This window comes from Lactuca sativa, chromosome 4 (genome assembly GCF_002870075.4).
Source record: "Lactuca sativa cultivar Salinas chromosome 4, Lsat_Salinas_v11, whole genome shotgun sequence".
NCBI classification, from domain to species: domain Eukaryota; kingdom Viridiplantae; phylum Streptophyta; class Magnoliopsida; order Asterales; family Asteraceae; genus Lactuca; species Lactuca sativa.
In genome coordinates this window covers 285,548,845-285,564,710 of record NC_056626.2, presented here as the reverse complement: position 1 = coordinate 285,564,710, position 15,866 = coordinate 285,548,845, and positions in this window count along the sequence as shown.

Sequence of the window (15,866 nt, the reverse complement as noted above, 5' to 3'; positions counted from 1 at the left end):
AAAGCGATGACTACTAAGGATGCATGCATGCACCTTAAATACTAAACCCTAATACAATAATGACGATTGGACAGGACCAAACCGGATAACAAAACTGGGCTAAGGACCGAGCCCAAAGACGCAACACTTCTTGACCCAACGATCTCCCTCTTTGCGTCAATTTGGGGCGAGACTTCACTTCGGTGGAGGTTAAGGAGTTCGCTTCAGAACCTTGAACAGTATTGGAATAATGGCAAGAAGAGTATATCTGAAAGCCATATACCACCGAAGCATTTATGAGAATAGCTTCTTGTCTGCCTCACTATTTTGATCGTACCCATGAACAAGCTCAAGAATGTGCTCCAGGCAGGAAGTGGAGAGTAGATGTTTGTCAACTAGAGCAAAAAGGCACCTCTGACCTTCACCCCTAAGAAACATGATAGTGTGAGACTGTGGATCAATTTTTTCCTTCACCATTAGGTTAGTGTCGCCTGAGATGGCGTTTGGTGACAGGGGCATCTTCATCGTCATCACTTTGCACCCTATAAGGACTATAGTAGAATGTATCAAAATCAACATTCACCCCACCAAGGACAGTATTGGTTTAAGTGGATTGGGTAGGTGATAGAGGTTTGGTAGTAGCATGGGTTTCGGGTGTTGAAGTACATACCCCGTATCAGATACGTTGGTCTGCACACCAGTGGTGGTAGTGGTTGTAGCTTCTGAAAAGACGGGAGTGGGAATGGGAATAGTGGATGAGGGTTGAGATGTAACGATAGGAAAATGAGGGGAAGGGTAGTAGGAATGGAAACAGGTGGAGGAGAAGGTGCTTGGGAATGAACGAATACCTCTAGTGTAGCCGAATGAGGAGGTGTACCACCTCAAGCCAAACCTTCATCTTCTGAGCTTTGGGGCTGATGACCAAAATGTACATACTCAGAGTTAGAGTCGCTGGAAGATTGAAGAATAAGCTTTCTTGCAGGTTTTTGACCTTCTTCTGCTTTGGCTGTGAAGGTGCTGCCTTCTCTGGCTTTCGCTTCTTTGGAGAGTTAACCTTTGCAACTCTTCCTCCTTTCTCTCCCTTTTTAACCTCTTGTTTCTTGCCCCTTTTTGTAGGTTTGTTTGCTTCTTTAATTGACTTTAACATTTCTGGGGTTAGTTCCCTGGGACCAGAAGATTGGAGCTTCTTGTACTCCTGAATAAGCTTGCTTAATGGAGACACGCACGCATACATTGACTCTGGGATGGAGCCAACAAAGTGAAATTTGGAGGGATGAGTGACAATGATGTTTGGGGTATGAAATGTAGCAATAGAGGAAAGTAGATAATCCGCCCTTATGGGAACATGAAGACGCTCCATTATCGATTGAGTAATAATGGTCCAAAACCTGGCACATGAAATTTCTATATGACGTGAAGCTGATGACAAACTTTGGACAAGCTGAAGCCATAGAACTGAGCCATAATCAAGGTTGATTCCATGGTATAACCCATAAAACAAAGTCATGAAAGACTTCCTAGCACCATCTGATCCTGCACTCCTTTCTGAAAGCCCTTTGAAGAGAAGGGTGAATAGCCCATTCCATTGAGGAGGAAGGTATAATTTATTGAACCTTTTCACAGTAGTTAGGGTTTCAGTGTACCCCATGTTGTAAAACATCATGAAAAGCTGACCAGAAGAGGTTGAATCAGGATTCACCATCGAAGCATCATATGTGAGCCCTAGTAGTGAGCAAAATATGTTATTGGAGATTGAGGCCTTCTGGTTGAGGATATCAAAATAAATATTGTCTGCACCTTTGTCGTAAGTAGAAGTAGAATAGATTTGAGAGACACAAGACATTGGAACAACTTCCACCGTCGATAAAGTGTTGACGAGTGGTGAATATTTGAGACATTCAACCATGTGATACATGTAAGTATCATAGAGGAACGGTGAGAGGTCGATCAGCAAGTTCTGGTTTGCCTTGATTGTGAGAAGAGTGGAGCGTGCAAAGGTTTCTTGAACAGACGAAGACTCTTTCATTGTTGAAGCTTGAGGAGGAGGAAGATGAACATTAACAGTTGAATCGCCAGAAATCGCCTTTTTGGTTGAGAGAGTAGAAGTGTGGTAAAGAACAAGATCACTGTACCAAAAACCCTTATATACGATTTTGTGGAGAGAGAAAAATCAAAGGTAATCATTCCGTTAATGTGGGAAACGACGCCTAAAAAGGTGTGATTAGACAAATGGCAACCCCAATAAAGCCGCTAATGACGCACACTTAGGTAACTGTTCAAATTCTCGCGCCTTTTCAATCTTATCCCCTTTTCAAATCCCAATCGATTAAGCTTCCTACTGACTCATCTCTTCAATCTTTTAACAGAATCGTTATCTTCATAAATAACCAAAGGCATATTACAGATTTCATCCCTTCATTTGAAAATCACTGCATAACATTGTTGGGAATCGAAGCTATATATTTATGAATACCTTGTGAATAATCTGACTAGATTTTTGGAAAATCCATGAGTTTCGTGCAAGATAGTGTTACAGATAAAGAAATAAAACAAACTATTTGTGGGATTTTATGATGTCATAAAGGACAAAAAGCAGTTGATCCCAGGCACGAATTGCTTCCTTCAAAATCTAAATAGACTTCAAAGTGCTTGAATGGATTCCCGTTGAATTACGATCAAGTACTTGTTAAGAAGCATTGAAAGGCATCTTTTATAAATAAGGCTATTAAGGGTGGCTTTCGCTTCAATCTAGGTTTCGGTAGTTGACATAAGACCAAAAGTGAAACGAAGTACTTGTGAGACCAATGTGGCCTATTAAACAAGTAGGTGTGGATCATATTCAGTGACTTGTTGACATAAAATAATTAGAAATCTCAATGAAAAACTAAAACTGGACCCTTTGGGAAGAAAAGTCTTGGTGATAGACATTTTCATAAGCATCTTTTACAAGAATAGGAGATTTCAAGGTACATCCACAAAAGTGGTTTCGTTAATTCAAGGTGAAAGCTAGAACATTTATTTTTTCACCGTCAATGCATTATAGGTATTCAATTTTGGGTTTCACTTAGCATGCAGTGACACGAAACTAAGATCATAAACTTAGAAGTTGTGTAACCATAAACCTCAGTGATAGTGCTGAGAGTCTCAAGGGTTACAATTATGAAATGAATGATTAATGGAGAATAATATAAAGGGAGTTAAAGAACGAATGTACCTCTGCTATAAAATAGGACCAAGTAGAAAAACTCTTAACTCATGTTAGAGTAGAGTTAGGTAGCTCATGATGAGAGTGAATTTGTCAGTCTAATTGGGAAGACATGATTGGTATTTATCAAGTCATTAAGGATTCACTCAAAATCTTTAGAGGCTTGGGTCAACATACAACAACATGCTTCTAGGGACACTTAGCTAATATAAAGATAAAGAATTATACTTGTCCCAGCTCTATAATTAAGAAAGTTCCTTATACATTGATTAGATAAAGACAAAATGATTTAAAATAAAGAAAAATATTTTTGAATTATGGTTTGCATTTTCCGAAAAGAAATAAAAACAGAAATGAAAAATATTTTTTGATTTTAAGATTTTCTAGAAAAGAAATAAAAGCAGAAATAATTTTTTTTTTGGATTTTATGAAAAACAAAAGGGAAAACATAAGATAAATTATAAGAAAAGAGTGTGTACATACTATACAACTTAAACCATCACTTGAGAAATGAGAAGTGAACCGAGCCCGATTAGACCGAACCTGAAATAGACCGAGCGTTCGGTTCATTTCAGTTCCCAAAAGAACCGAACCCGAAATGGACCGAACATTCGCTCTATTTCGCTTCCATTTTTTTTAGAGGTGAAAGTAACTTTCGTACGAATTCAACTTCCATCATTTCTAAGCCTTGAAGGATTTTATTAAAACTGGTTTTAGGCAAGGCTTTAGTAAAGATGTCAGCCAATTGATCAGTGGTTCTTACAAAATGAATTTCTACATTACCATCTTCCACATGATCTTTGATGAAGTGATACCTTAGTGCTATGTGTTTCGTCTTTGAGTGTTGCATTCGGTTATGAAAAATCTGAATTGTACTCTCTGCATCACAATATAGTGGGATTTTTTCATGTTCAGGTCATAGTCTCGAAGTTGACTTTGTATCCAAATGACCTGAGATCTGCACGATGCTGCAACTATGTATTCTGCTTCAGCAGTAGAGAGTGAGACACATGATTGTTTCTTTTACTGTCAGCTAACCAGTTTTCCATCCATAAATTGGCATCCTCCAGTGGTACTCTTTCGATCCAGTCCACATCCTCCAAGATCAGCATCTGAGAATGCTTGGACAAAGAACCTTGACTTGGCTGGGTACCATAAACCGAGTGAAGTTGTTCGCTTCAAGTAACGGAAGATATTCTTTACAGCTAGCAGATGAGGTTCACGTGTATTAGCTTGAAACCTAGCACAATAGCAAAAAGAAAACATTATGTCTGGTCGACTTGCTGTTAGGTACATCAGGGACCCTATCATTTGACGATAGAGGATCATGTAAAAAACCGGTTTGTCCAGAGAAGGTGTTAACTTTGTGCCAAATGCCATAGGAACCTTTACTTTTGAATCTCCCAACATTCCAAACTTGGCAAGCAAGGTCTTTGTGTAAGCCTCTTGATTAATGAAAATGCCTTCGGGTCCCTGTCTAATATTCAAGCCAAGGAAAAAGTTAATCAGACCCATTGAGCTCATTTCAAATTTAGTCCCCATCAAATTACTAAATTTAGTTGTTAAGCTAGGATATGTGGAGCCGAAGACGATGTTATCGACGTAAATTTGAACTATCATAAGGTGGTCACCCTCTCTCTTACGAAAGAAGGTTGGGTCAACCGAACCTTGTTTAAACTTAGACATTTTAAGAAATCTAGTTAGAGTTTCATACCATGCCCTTTGTGCTTGCTTGAGAGCCTAGACAACCTTGTCCAGAATGTAGCAGTGATATGGATACTTATCGTTTACAAAACCCGGTGGTTTCTCTACATACACCGTCTCTTCTAGTTCTCCATGTAGGAAGGCGCACTTTACACCCATTTGGTATACTTCAAAGTTCTTGTGTGAAACATAGGCGAGAAAAATACAAATTGATTCTTGCCTTGCCACTGGAGCGAAGGTTTCTTCGTAATCAATGTCTTCTTCTTGACAATACCCTTTCACAACCAATCTTGCCTTGTTGTGAATTACATATCCTTCCTTGTCCATCTTGTTCCTGAAAACCCACTTTAGTCCAACAATAGAAGCATCCTTTGGTGTTGGAATCAGTCTCCACACTTTGTTTCGCTCAAACTCATTGAGTTCGTCCTACATCGCCTGTACCTAATCAGAATGATCGAGTGCAGTGTTGATTGTCTTCGGTTCAACCTTGGAGTCGAACGAATTAAACATGCAAAATTCCACTTTATAGAATAGTGCAGTTTGTTTCGCTTTCAGTTGTGATCGTGTGATAACTTTTTCTGATGGTGCACCAATAATTTGTGTTTGAGGATGATCTTTGGTCCATTTGGAGAGTGGTGGGTAATTAGGATCATAAGAGGGATCTAATTCAACATCCACTTCTTCTTCTAGTTCTAATTGAATATCATCATCGTTTGAATTTGCATTCTCCCCTTCGAATGATGATACTACCTCAGCTTCAGGCTCAGAATTTCCCCCCTGTACCTGACTTTCGGTTGGTGTTGATGATGATGGACTCTCCCCCTGGAATGATGAATCTTGGTTATTTGGAGAAGACAAACCCTCCCCCTAAACACAAAAACTATCTCTAGGAGGTTCGCTTGAGTTAGGTTGTTCGGTTGCTGGTGGCTGTTCTTCTGCCATTTTCTTTGTAGCATCATCGATTATCTTCTTCAGGTTATCTACCTTGTTGTCTTCAGCTTTGGATTCATAGTGAATAGCCTTTTCTGGTTCATCAAACAATAGCATTTATTGCTCAAAGAGGTTTGATATTGGTATAGTAGCTTGACCAGATTTAGGAAAAATTTCCTCCACAGAACCTTCGGTTTTATTCAGTTTCTTAACGTAGTTATCATCGAAGGTGACATAGTAAGTCTCTTCGATTTTCTTTGAACGCTTGTTCAAGACTCGGTATGCTTTGGAGTTCAATGAGTAACCCAGAAATATTCCTTCATCTGCTTTGACGTCAGACTTGTTTCAGTGCTCTTTTGAATTAAAGATGAAGCATCTGGAACCGAACACATGGAAAAACTTTACATTAGGCTTTCGGTTGTTCAAGATCTCATATGGAGTGATGGAAAAACGTTTGTTGAGAAAATATATGTTCTGCATGAAACAAGTAGCAGCAATGGCATCTGCTCAGAAATATAGAGGTAGAGAGGCAAAGCTAAGCATAGTTCGAGTCGCTTCACATAAAGATCGGTTTCGCCTTTCGACAGTTCCGTTCTATTGTGGAGTATATGGATCAGAGAAGTTATGATTGGTTCCCTTTTCTGTAAGAAAATCTTCAAAGTCTTTGTTCTTGAACTCCAACCTGTTGTCGTTTCTAATGTTTCGAACTACCTTTTGCAGTTGAACTTCTACCTGCTTGATAAAGAGTCTGAGCTTGAGAGTAGCCTCTGATTTCTTCCTCAAAAAGAACACCCAGGTAAATCGAGAGAAATCATCCACTATAACGAGTATATACCTGTTACCACCAATGCTCTCGATTTAAGATGGACCACATAGATCAACGTGAAGTAATTCTAGTGGTTCAATAATTTTTGTATTGAGTCGAGAAGGGTGACTTTGTCGACTTTGTTTTCCCATTTCACAAGCAACACACAAGTTTTCTTTATCAAACTTTAGAACTGGAAGACCTCGAACATGATCCCCAAGCACTAGCTTGTTGATGTCTTTGAAGTTGAGATAGGAGAGTCTTTGGTGCCAAAGCCAGCATTCGTCTGAATAAGCCTTTGTTTGCAAGCAAACTGCTGGCTTTCCTCATATGGGATTGAGATTCAAAGGGTACATCTCTCCTTTTCGCTTCGATTTCAGCAAAATATTATTCGTCTTCTTTTCAATAATATCTGAGCCATCGTCATCGAACGAAACTTTTAACCCGGTACTAACCACCAGTTGAGAAACACTGATGAGGTTGTGTTGTAGAACTTCAACGTACACCACTTTTCGTATCAAGAAATCACCATTGGTAATCATACCGTAACCTTTGATTGTGCCAAAAGAATTATTACCATACTTGACACATCCACCATCTTGAAGGGACCGAAATTCCCTCATCTCTTCCTTTCTTCATGTCATGTGACGCGAGCAGCCACTATATATGTACCATTCATCATCGAACTGCTCGTCACGCATAACCTGCAAAGAATAAGTAGATTTAGGAACCCAAAGTTTCTTGGGTCCTTGTGAGCCTTTTACAAAACAGGGAATTGTAAGAGAAACATCAACCAAAAAGTTTCTTTTTATTAGTGTTGTTTCATCTTTTCTTTTTATGGTGAAAACTTTGATTTTATTAGATTTGAGTATTTTAGGTTCAGTTTTTGATTCGACGTTAGCATTCTATTGGTTCTCCACTTTGGGTTCAAACGTTGTCTCCTTTTCATCTTCTGGAAATAGATTTTCTTTTCCCTTTCGATCATTCTGTGAGTGAGAGTGAGAAAGAGACAGATGAGACTTGGGAGCAGTATGAAGCTTTTGACCATTGCCCTTACTTGGTTGAGGGCCAAAACTACCTTCTCTTCGGTTCCTCTCAATGGTTGATTTAGGATCGAAACCATCCTTTCGGTTTCTCACAACTTGAGTTCCAAAACTTCTTTTCTGGTTATTGTCCGTCTGATGACCGAAACTTCTCTTTTGGTTGTTGTGCGTTTGTGGACCGAAGCTCTGTTTTCAGTTATCTTGATTTTGAGGACCGAAACTCCTCTTTCGGTTGTCTTGTTTCTGAGGACCGAAACTCTTCTTTCGGTTGTCTTTTTTCTGAGGACCGAAACTCTTCTTCCAGTTGTCATGATTCTGTTGAACGTGAGAAGCTGGGTTTGCTTTTGCTTCTTCTTTTGACTTAGAAGCCTTTTCATAGCGAGCGTAATCGGGGTTTTGAGATCACCAAAACTACTTCCTTTCAGTAAGATTCTTCTTGTATCTCAAATTTGGTTGATGCTTTCTTTCTAACACTTGTTTTGGAGTTTTATGGATGTTTGTCTTTCGCTTCGGTACTTGAACATGATTTTCGCTATTTAGCGAAGAGGTTTTGCTTAACACCCTTTCACCTGAGTCAATTTTAGTACCACTTGTGCTTGGCACATCAAATCGTGTAGGATCATTAAGTGGTTCTACCACATACCTACCTTTCACTCTCCATGATGTTTTCTGAGATACACCGTCTGTTTCATCAGCGTTATCTATCGGTGCTGACCAAAAAAACTCATCACATCCATCAGCATTATCTTCTTCTACTAATGATGTTAGTTCGGTTGTATGTTGCTGTGTAACTCCTTTAACCGTATAAACTTGATTTATAGTTGTTTGGACCTTTTGATATACAATAGCCTTTGCCTTGAGAACTTTAGTCTTGTCTTTTGATGAGCGAGCAAACTCAACAGAGGTTTTAGAAATAAGATTTTTATTGGTTTCGGGTTTGCTCTTGACAAATTTAGAACAGTCCACCTCATCTTCTACAGATATCAAACTCATATCATCATCCTCATTGAACTCAGAAGCGTTTTCAATATCAATTTTATTTTCTGAACTCAACTTGGCATTCAAAGAGTCAAATTTCTGTATAGTTCCAGTTTTGATTTTTAGTTTGTTATTTTCATCCAACAATTTTTTGAGCATGTCCTTATGGTCTTTTGACTTTATAAATGACTCTATTTTGTCTAGACCAATTTTGTATGAAGGAGAGATATCATTAGAAGAATTAACGTTTTCACAGTTGTATGCATCGGCATCGATTTCATCCTCCTTGAACTCAAGGAAGGGTATAATCATACGATGTATCTTCTTTCCTATATCATAATTAAGATGAAATTGAGTAATGTTGGAATATAATCTTTTAGCAATCAAACAAAAAAACATTTCGTTATTTCAAAAGCTTTAAATTACCTCTTTGCAAATAAATTGTTTCATCCCTAGACCTAATAAACTCCTTCTCCTTTTGCTCTATCCACATACGACTCTCCTCACTCTTCGATGATACCCTGCTGATTCGATCAGTTAGGTTAGAGTTTGTGATGCGAGTTTGAGTTAAACTACCGCTTATACTAGAAAATTTAGATTTTAATCCATTTAGTTTTTTTTTCATAGTTAGTGATGGGGATATTTAAAGAAACAAGAATAGATTGTACCTTCTTGATTAACTCATTGCAATCATTGATCTGCACACTGACAGGCTTCGCTGTAAAACACCTGTCTTCATGTCCTTTCGCTTCATCTAATCCCCCATCAGTATTATAGCCTCTCATTTGTGATACCTTAGAGGTCACCATCAGATATTTTCCTGCAACATTCTCTTCTTTTACCAACAAAGCCCTGCCATGAGTGGGCATCCTCACTTCTTCATCTTCAGAATCAGTCGACCAAACTTCAACACCGACAAATTCATCGTCAACAGTATTTCCCTGCACAATTAGAGCATTCATAGTGTTATGAGATCCAACTTTCTTCTTCTTGATTTCCTCTAATAGTCGTATGAGGTTCACTTCCTCGTCATCATCGTCATTCTTTTCAGACTTCTTTCTCAACATACAATCTTTGGCAAAGTGATTTTTGCCTCCACAATAGTGACAATTAAAGCCTGAGTCACCACCAAGTTTTGCTTCCTTCTTTAGCTCTTCGGACTGAGGAACGCTCTTCGGTTCCTCCTTCACCTTCTCAGCATTGTAGCTTCGCTGCCAGTTTCGGTTCTTATTGACTGGGAACCTTCTTTTGATGAACTTCTTGGGATTTGACACCATTAAAGCAAAATCTTCACTGGTTAGATCATATTCAGAAAGATCTAAATCTTATTCTTCTTCAGCCACATTCTTTCCTTTGGAGATTAGAGCTAATGACCCCATGCTAGAAACCACGTTCGTTTCCTTAGTCACTGCACTCTCATGTGACTTTAATATTCCCACTAGCTTTGGCAGAGAGTAAGCCTTGAATTGTTTGTGTGCCGTCATAGTAGACACCACAACCATCCATTCAGGTCTAAGGCCATTTATAAATGTGACCTTTTGTTCAATGACTTTCCTTTCTATCCCATGCTTTATCATCTTATAAAGGAGATGATTAAAGCAATCAAAAGCTTGAATAAGCTTCTCTTCAGGCTTCTGCTTGAAGTCACCAAATTCTGAGAGCAATAAAGTTTGGATCGAATGCTCAAGATCTTCATCGATATAATACAGTTCCTTCAACCTGTCCCATATTTCCTTCGCTGTTGTGCATGAACTTACCAAACGAAACGTGTCCGATTGTAAAGCTAGCCTCATCATCCTTAAAGCTTTGATGTTGCACTGAAACTTCTACTTATCATATTGGGATATGTCTTTCACATCATTAACGAGTTGATTATGCTCCTTTTGAGTTTTAACAATTCTTGAAGTGCTTGAATGAGCGAATAGACCAACTGTAATCGCTTCCCAGATCAAGTATCCATTGTCTTCTGAACCAATCACATAGTCTTCGAAGTGATGCATCCAGACCTCATAATCTTGAGTGTACAATATGGGAATCCTTGTCATCGATCTAATACTATTGGAGATATTGATTGGGTTTGACTGAGAATCATCCATGAACATGATGATGTTCGTTCAAAACCTGCTTAAGATTAGACTTGTAAACAACGTTAGGGTAAGATCGACTATTAAAGAACTATGTCAATAGTGAATGACGGCTCTAACAATATCAATCAAAGCGGAAAAATGCTAAGATCTTCTTCAACAGAAGAGATGTGTATGGATTACACAGTCTCCTACTCTGATACCAATTGATGAGTTGAAAAACTCTTAGATCGATTAGATCTTCAACAGGTTAATTAGTAAAGAAAACAAATAAGCAAAATAAACACGAGATGGAATCAAAGTAATACTTAATGATTCAAATGTAGTCACGCCTCAGCAGAGCTCGACAAAGAACTTCCACTGTAGAGGTCAGCTAAGGTTTGTAGTACAATTACTGTGAATAATAATTAAAGTGATGATTACTAAGGATGCATGCATGCACCTTAAATACTAAACCCTAATACAATAATCACGGTTGGACAGGCCCAAACCGGATAACAAAACTGGGCTAAGGATCGGGCCCAAAGATGCAACACTTCTTGACCTAACACATAGTTTTTAGAGAAAGATAGGGATGGTCGTCGATGATTTTAGAGAAAGAGATGGAGAAGGCGAATAGTGGCATGGAGAATTTTACTTTAACCCATAAGAATCTAGAGTTTCTTAAATGGGGAGAATAAGATCAATGCGAAGCCATTAAAATAATGATATAAAGGTTATGGAAAAGGAGAAACACCAGGGATTGCATGGGAATCAAATTTTGTTTGGTCTTGAATGTTGATGAGTTATTTCTAATGCTACAAATGAATAAAAATTAATTTCCTATTTAAAAGGATAATAAGAGTTAAGGTTACAAAATTACTCTTATATATGTTATTGAACTGGTTGATTCATATTAAAGTCTACATCCACACAATAATTGTTCATCCACATATGAACTTAGCTCTCTCTCTCTCTCTCTTTATATATATATATATATATATATATATATATATATATATATATATATATATAATTTTAGCTATAATAAGTTGATAATAAGCCATTTTATTTGTATTCCTTTATATATATATATATATATATATATATATATATATATATATATATATATATATATATATATATATATATATATATATATATATATATATATATAATCACACTTTGTAAAAGAAAAAAGATAAGCAACTTATACGTTTTAGCAACACATAATTATTAATCCAAAATATTTTTATAAACCACTCAATTGAGTGATGATCAATATAATATATTGGTTTTAACATCTAATTCCTTTATCTTTAACAATACTTCATATTAACCCTTTAACTTTATTAAAGTTTTTAATATATTTTATTTTTCTATATAAAAGTGTATATAATACAAAAGTTTGTATATTACAAATCGTAATAAAGTTTAGGGATATTGCCAAAAAAAGCCTTGAGTTTGACAGAAAATGTCGGTTTTACCTTTCGACAAATTTTTGGTTCGTTTATGCTACAAACTTGTCAATTTTTTTATGTAGTTTTGCCCTTTTTTTACTTATAATAGCATGTTTTTAGGTTACAATTATTTTTTGTAGAAAAACCCTTAAGTTTACAAATATTTTGCAAAAAAACCCTTGAGATTATAAAAGTATATATATATATATATATATATATATATATATATATATATATATATATTCAAATTTTGATAAAACTAAATTGTTTTTAAAAATTTAATTGCCAAAAGTTAATATCAAACTAATATAAGTTTTACTATACCTATATTATGAAACCAAAACAGAAAAATATTTTTAGTTATACGTACGGTAAATTTTATATTGGTTCAATATAAACTTTTTACATTTAAATTTTAAAAAGTTACATAGTTTTATCAAAATTTTAATATATTCTTTAATTAATACTTCCATTTTTCAAAACAAAATTAAAAAGCGTCTAATGGCTAATAATTAAATGTGATAAAATAGTTAAACATATGAATAATATGACATTGTTTAAATTCAATTAACTTTAGTAAAAGGAATATAAAAATATTTTATATGTTTAAAAGATTTGTATTTCAGAAATAACAATGTATCATATATTTCATAAAAATAAATATATTTATATAATAATCTAGATAAATATATTTATACTTTATATGTTTAAAATGTTTAGGTTTGTGTTCTAGAAATAATAACTACAACTACATTTATGTTTATAAAAAATATGATAATATAATTATTTCTAAAATACAAACCTTTTAAACATATAAAATATTTTCATTTTCCTTTAAAAAATAATTGCATGGAAATAATGACTCCTAGTGACTATGATCACCTACAAAATTGTTTTACAGACCATGGATATATACAAAAAATCCAAAAAATAGCATACACTATTATTTCAGTAATAGAATCCTATTGAACATATAAATATTTTTATTTTCCTTTTAAAAAAATTGATTGAATTTAATTAATATCATATTATTCATATGTTTAACTATTTGAACGTAGTTAATTTATTAGCTAACATATGTTTTTTAATTTTACATTGAAAAGTTTAAGTATTAGTTAAGGAATATATTCAAATTTTGATAAAACTAGGTAATTTTTTTTTAAATTTAAATATAAAAAGTTTATATCGAACCAAAATAAAATTTTAACATACGCAAAGCTAGAAATATGTTTTAGTTTAGGTTTCATAATATAAGTACAGTAAAACTTATATTAGTTTGATGTAAACTTTTAATATTTAAATTTTTAAAAACTATTTAGTTTTATCAAATTTTGAATATATATATATATATATATATATATATATATATATATATATATATATATATATATATATATATATATATATATATATATATATATATATAATGTTAATAATCTTTAGGGCTTTTTGCAAAATATTTGGAAACTTAAGGGTTTTTTTCGCAAAAAATAATTCACGGTAACCTGGAAACCTGCTATTACAGGTAAAAATGGCAAAACCGACAAAAAAAATAATAGGTTTGCGGCATAGACGAACCAAAAATCTGTCGAATGGTAAAACCGACATTTTCTACCAAACTTAAGGCTTTTTATAGCATTATCCCTAAAGTTTAATACAAACCATATCAAATACATTAATATTTATGGTAAATTTTAATAACTATGAGAGCGTTTTATAAAATATTTTAGATAGTTAGGGATAAATTTGTTAAATTTACAAAAGAATCTATATAAAAGGTTAACCATTGGATATGTTATTTAATTTGAGGTTAAACTTAAAAAAAATAAGGGTATGATATTTATTTAAGTTTTATATAGCTCAACCATTGAAGATGCTCTAAAACCGTTATTTGGAGTTTGTTTAAGACGTTAACAAAAATAAAAATTGAACAATTAACAAAAAAGACATCATAATTCAATTAATTTATTAAATTCATGCATGCTTGTTTTCTATCTTTGTTTCTTCCCATAAATTGTCATTCACTTTGTAACGACCAAAAATTTCAACCAATTTAAAACATTTTATTTCATTCAAAAACCATTAAGTTCATACATCTTGTTTTCAAAATAGTTTAACCGTCAGAGTATCCCCCAGAACCATATCACATAAATCATAAAACATGAAGAGCGGTACGATCACGCCTTCGCCTTACCACGATCTCCTGAAGTACCTGAAACAATACACTGAGCTGTAAGCCCGAAAGCTTAGTGAGTTACCCCCAAAATACCAACCACACATAAACATACTCATAACATATCACAAATAGAACAGCCATGCACATCGGGTCTACTGTGTGACTGGTCCGCCCGCACCGGGCCTTCAGTCCACCTGGTCCACCCTCCGAGTCTAGCCATGTACATCGAGTCTACAATGTGATTGGTCCGCCGCACCGGGCCTTCAATCCACTTGGTCCACTCTCTGAGTCTACAGTATGATTGGTCCGCCCACACCAGGCCTTCAGTCGGCCTGGTCCACTCTCCGAGCCTAGGCATGTCTGGTCCGCCCTCTTGGGGCCTTCAGCCTATCCGGTCCGCCCTGGGTATGTTGGCATACAGCACAAAGCAGGACTCGCCTCAACCCAACCCCTATCAAACAACCATGTGCATATAAAACAATTAATCACATAACAAATCCTTAACCATACAAATAGTCTAATAGATCATATAGCATATCAACATCCTAACCAGGATTCCGACCTAACTGGTCACTAGCATAACATTACCCTATATACCGGGTACTGACCTTAACCAGGTCACTAGCATAACACCATCCTAAATACCAGGATGCAGATCTAGCAAAACAATAACATGACAAACAATACCCAGATTTTCATCCGATAAAGGGCCGGCCTTGGTGTCATATACCCTATCGATATAGTGAGGATAACTCACCAGAAATGAAGAACTGGACCACGGAAGCACACCCCCGAAGCATTGATCCAAACTCTAACACCTATTGCCATCAACGGACCATTGACATAAATAACCAATTACCATAACACCCTTGAAGGTCAAAGTCAAAGTCCAGGCCAAAGTCAAACTTCCTGACTGGCTCTACTCGCCGAGTCAACCCGTTAACTCGTCGAGTCATTATACTCTAAAAACTCTTAGAACACGACTCAACTCGTCGAGTCACCCCAACACTGGTCGAGTCCAACGATCTCTGAGTCCCATCCTGCTCAACTCACAAAGTCACCCCTCGACTCACTGATTCAAGGCTTTAACCAGAAGAGGTTAGGGTTCCGTGACCAGACTCGCCGAGTCCAAGTACAGACTCGCCGAGTTGTTCTTCCAACTCGTGGAGTCCATGCTTATGTTTATACAACTCGTCGAGTACACCCATATGACTCGCCGAGTCTCTCTAGTTCTCAATCCATACAGAGGCTTTTCGATCCATGTAGGGGCTCCAATCCATAGATCCACTCTTCTACAGTCTAACCCTCACATAAAGTGGCAAACTTTACGTGAAGCCAAGGAGTTATAGGCCCAAAACACTCTAGGGCTAGGGTTAAGGACTATGTGGCTTCACCAATAAGTCTTAGACAGGAGCTTTATGACATTCTATACCATCACAAGCCTAGATCTAAGCCTCTAACTCGAAATAGCTCTCAATCATACCAAAAATGCCCCAAATCTCAAATGATAATAGATCTAGATG